The sequence below is a fragment of the Ischnura elegans genome, chromosome 2 (genome assembly GCF_921293095.1).
Source record: "Ischnura elegans chromosome 2, ioIscEleg1.1, whole genome shotgun sequence".
NCBI lineage: Eukaryota > Metazoa > Arthropoda > Insecta > Odonata > Coenagrionidae > Ischnura > Ischnura elegans.
This window is the reverse complement of record NC_060247.1, coordinates 101,033,131-101,038,597: the sequence shown is the minus strand read 5'-3', so window position 1 is coordinate 101,038,597 and position 5,467 is coordinate 101,033,131.

The following is a 5,467-nucleotide window of genomic DNA, read 5'->3' as shown; positions in this document are numbered from 1 at the left end:
CATTGAGTCTAGTGGAGGAAGCATAGGAGGGATCATCTCAACGGCGAGGTCACTGAAACATAGTTGTAAACAGAGCAGTAAAGGCGCAATAAATTATAGTGATTTCTAGATTGCTTATAATATTAGTTGAACTGGTTTTCCGATTGATTTATCAAAAGCGTCATTTAAATAACAAAACTAAATACAAATTACTTGCAATTTGAAAAAATGCAGTCCATTTCATCTTACTGGAAAACAGATTACTTAAGTGAGGTATTGAAAATGTAATTACTGTTTTCTTGAAGCTATTAATACCTACCTCATTGCTTCTGAGAGAAACCAAAGCCAACATTTGACATACTTGACTGGGCGATTTAATAAACGCAATTAAAATGTACCTGGAGTTAATATACCATAAATAGCAAATAGATATGAACTAAAAACGAAAGATTTTTAATACCATAGGAATGGCTGCCTTCAAAAAGAGGATTCTACCCACACATGAAGAGTGTTCATATGACACCTTGCCCAGAGGTCCTCACTCTACATCCTTGCAATATTATTCAACTATGTCATATATTTTCCCAGTTTTTTTCCTAAAGTAACTTCACCAGGCTCACGAATTCCTATTTCGTTAACTATGCATTCGATCTCGCTATATTTTAAACTACAATTGATCAAGAAGTCATTTACTGCGTATATCGTCGCTAATGCTATCAGTATTTAGAGGTTCCTAATGAAGTAAATATCGCTTACATAGTACATTTAATTAATGAAAATGAAGGCTAAACTACTAGAAATTTTTTTTTATTTCAAGTAAAGTGTTACCAGTGAAGTATAACTGATGCTAACACGGTTACCAATACTTGATTTCAGTGAAATCGAAGAAAATTAATCGTTATACCCGAAAACTTTACATATTTTTAAAAAGCGGTTGAAGAAGTAGGGACCAAGGGTTTCTCATAATGTTTTCTAATGTTTTTGCGCCATATGTTCATGTCACCACCAGGCCAATGGCCTACTTGTAACAATTTAATAATAATTATATCTGAGGGATCACAATCTATAGGAGTAAAAATCTGAAGAAATGCTACTGTACTTTTTCGGGTAATTGAAAAATACAATCGATATTTTTAAAATGGCATACAATATGTTTCAACTCAAATCATTCGTGAAAAGTCAATTATTATTCCAACACCAACATATTATCTCGACCCTCAATACGCCACCGCAGTCGATGGATTGATCCAAAATCAAATAAAATTCAGCATGATCCTTTCAACACTTAAGCCCTTTCAAAAGATCCATCTCTTTTTATTCCGGGCCTCAATTTCAATTTACCAAAAATTACTACACTAAATAACTACACTGTGAATACGATCTTTCTGAATTTTTAATCTGAAATTGGCCAAGAAGTCATCAACTGCGGCTATCATCGCCAATGCTGTCAATATTAAGGAGCCCATATTGAATTATATGAGCCCTTACTGAATCCCGATCACTTGCATATTACATCCAATCGAAGTAATTGAAGAATAGATTACTAAATAAATTAAAAGTTAAAAATATTGGAAGTGAATTCTTATAAATTAATAATTAAAAAAAATGAAAGTGAAGTATTACGAGTGTAGTATCATAGCTGATAACACGTACACATTTATTTGATTTCATTGATGTAAAATAAAATAAATCGTCATCTCTGTGGAATGACAATCTACGGGAGTCCAAAAACTTAAGAAATGCTTCGTACTTTTTTCGGGCGAATAAAAAATACCCTCGATATATTAAAAATGGCACTCAATATGTTTCAACTCGAATCATTTCCTAAATAAGCCGATTATTATTCTTTCGCCGAAATATTATTTCGACCCTCAATATGTCACCGCAGTCGTTGGATCGATTCAAAAAGCAAATGAAATTCAGCACGATCCTTTCAACACTTAAGCCTTTCCCTTTCAAAAGATTCCTTCCCTCCATCTTTATTCCGGCCCTCAATCTTTTGAGAGAGAGAGAGATGGTTGCTGATGGGTCTTTTCTTTTTTTTCCGTCCTCTCCAGAGCATTCCGCTACTCCCACGGCTCCTCCCCATGTGAAAGGCAACTTCGAATCTTTGGAGAGGCGATTCCATCAAAAGTTCCGCGATAGTTGCTCGTCTTGTCTGGACATGGGAGCTTCCTCACGCGCCGCTTCTTTTGAGTGGGATGACTCCATCAAGCCTTTCACAAACCGGAATTTCATCCCTCAGGAGGAGTTGGAGATTCGCCTCGTCTTGCAGTTATTAAGAACAAAAAATACTGCGGAATGCGTGGCTTTCGGAACATAACTTCACTGCTATGTATATCAGGGTTGGCAACCCCCCTAAGCCTGATGGCTCCAAGTCTGATGATTCAATAGCCTCCAAACTTTTTTTTATAAGTAAAATTCATTCAAAGAACCGGAAATTTTCTGCAAACCAGCATCCTCGTAATCCGCAAACAGCTTTTTGAGGGGTTAGTGGCCATTCACCCGGTTATGATGGGCTACTTCACCAATTTCTTCTAAACCCTTCCGTGATTGTGCCTAGAAAACTTACGCGAACGACAGTGTGGGGTACCTCAGGTATTCAATTTATAATTCATAAATTATATGCTCTATTTTAGTCTTTCCTGTAATTCAATATCATGGCTCTTTTTTAAATGATATCATATCTTGTTTTGTACAGTTTATAAATACATTGTAGGCTACATATAGGTTTTTACATTGATTCCGTGCGAAATGGCAAGAATCTTTCATATTTTGCTTATGTGACTGTACATTGACTAACATGCTATGAAATAACATGTACAATAGCTGCCATCACGTAGAATATTGCCGTTATTGAGGTTATAATGTAATAAAATTTATTGCACACAAATGTTATCCCTGCATTCATATAACAAACAAGTTTTTTTTCTTCCTGCCAACAGCTGTGCGGGGTAACTCAGTTACCCCACCAATAAAAATTGAAGTTTCCAAAAACAATTTTAATGTAAAAAAATCATTCGTCGCCTAAATAACGACAAAGTGGTTGAGCTCAGATACAAAAGGTATCAAAGGGACAAAATGAAAAATTATACAACATTAACATAATTTGGGGTAACTGAAATACCCCACACAGTCAAGGGTTAATATCAATTATGAGAGGGCGTATAGAGAGACAAGCATTTCTCCATCCGTCGACTGCTAATATAAATTTACATACTACCCCGCAAATCGCCTCAACAGGCCTGTGGCGGGGGTTTTAGAGAAATCTTTTAACATTGTAACGAGGAGAATACCTAAGCCCTTAATCATACCGGATATATATGCGTAGAACGGAAAGCAGCGAGGGAAAAATAAAAAATGTGTAGTTATATTCGTGCTTAAATGAATAAAGAAAAATACGAACTAAATATTTAGGTATTAAAGAAAGAAAAATATGCATCTTCCACAGTGGGGCACAAACGTTGAGTCAAGCGGAGGAGGCACGGGGAGGACAAATTTAGGGAAGAGGTCAGCAAAGCATAATTGTAAACAGAGGAGTATAGACCCAATAATTTTCACAATAATCGAGCTATCCGCCGCGAAAAATCGACGTTATTAACTCTTTCGCAGATAAGTTGATAACTGATAAGTTGATACTGTTTCCTGAGTGCTTGTGTAAGTACATCTACAAAAACTAGGGGGATCAGGTTGGTGTGGTGGCTTGAGTGTTGGCTTCTCACCCCGTGGGCTCGGTTTCAACTCCCGGCGGTGGCGGAGAATTTTCAGAGACTGCACGATCCCTACTTGAATATTATGTGGAGGACATTTCAAGCGCAACACTCCGTCCGTCGGATGGGACGTTAAGCCGTGGTCCCCGTGGCGCCTTTTGTTAAGAGCAGGCTAATGCCGACGCCGAGTTTCTCTCCACTCTCTCTTCCATACCCTTCCCTCATGGCGCAAATGACCTAAGCTGCCGGTCCCCTCCTCCGAACACCATACCCAAAAAATAGGTATCCTTAGCGGGATATCTCCAGCCCTAGCAAGAATCTCGGGTTATCGACAAGGAAGTTTTAGTTGGGATCCGTTCTGCCCTCACAAAGGATTTTGTTTGGTTGCACACATGCGTGAGTGTGTGTGCATGCAAGTGAGTTTGTCCATTCCAGTTGAGAGGCTGTGGTTTGATTTCTGCGGTGATTCCTCTCCTGGATTCATATCCTTCCCGCACAGAGAATCTTTTTTGCAAGGTGGAAGAGCGTTGGGAGATATTAAACGTCCATTGGAGTTTTTCACTTCACTGACTATTGGCCGGTCTCGCTAGCGGCTAGGTACAGTCAAACTGAAGGTCGGGGAAATTGAAATAAATGGACCCTGAATGCGCCAAACGGGAGCGTTAACGTAAGATTCTCAAGGAACTTTTTAAAAGTAGAAATTTCCTCAAATACCTATCAATTTTTCGATGGGAAAGGTGCGGAGAAGCGTTTCAAAAATTGAAAGGCGTGGGTGGATAAATTTTAGAATTATTTTGAATATTCAGTAGGTCTCTATAGGTTTCAAACCACTGCTCTACTGGTAGCACATGGATACAATAGTTTTAGATTGAACCTTAAATTATGCCATGTAAAAAAATGATCGATTTTCCATTTCCAGTGAATTGAATTGGATTACAATCGACCTGAAAAAAGGCGGTCCAATGCGGGAAGAGGAACAGGCCTGGGTGTTGAATAAAGTTTGCCATGTATTCCAACCTTAATCGGTAGAATACCTATAATGATAGCCAGATTAAAGAAGAGTGAAAAATTCGTGAACGGCCCCACTAAAGGATGCATGCGTGGGTGTTCCCCGCTTGAGGAACTAAGCTTCAGACGGCTGACATATGCGTGCAATCCAGACATCTCCCGCGGCCGCGCGGCACACGTAAAGGGCTTACCGACCTCCGCTTACCCTGATTGGTTGCCGGGCTATCTCATTGGCTTGGTCACTTATCACGTCGAATCACGCACGCCGGCGACTGAGCACTTTGCCCGGATGAGATAAACCCGGCCGCAATGCCCCTAATCTCGGCGGCGCGAGGCAAGCATCACTACGCTCAAGGGAACGCTAGGCTCAATCCTTATACTACAGGCTACCGAGGTCGATGCGAGACGCTATAGGTTAGCATTTGGACGGCGGTTAAATACACCCCTTCCAGTCTAAACCCTGGCTTGCCAACCAAAATGATCTTACGGGCCGCGCATCAAAACTTCGGCAATTTACTATTGAATAAAGGGATGCGCAAATAATTTATTTTAATACATTGGTTTTCACAATTTTATTTATTACAAATAAATAAAATGTATTGATCCACTTGTATTGTATTGGTCAACAATCCTAAGATTGATTTGACGCAGCTCTCCATTCAATTCTCCGATCAGCTATGTCTTCACACCTACGTATTTCTTCTCTTTCACATCCTTCTTTACCTGTTCCATATATTTTGTTCGAGGTCATCCTTTTCCGCACCTGTCCC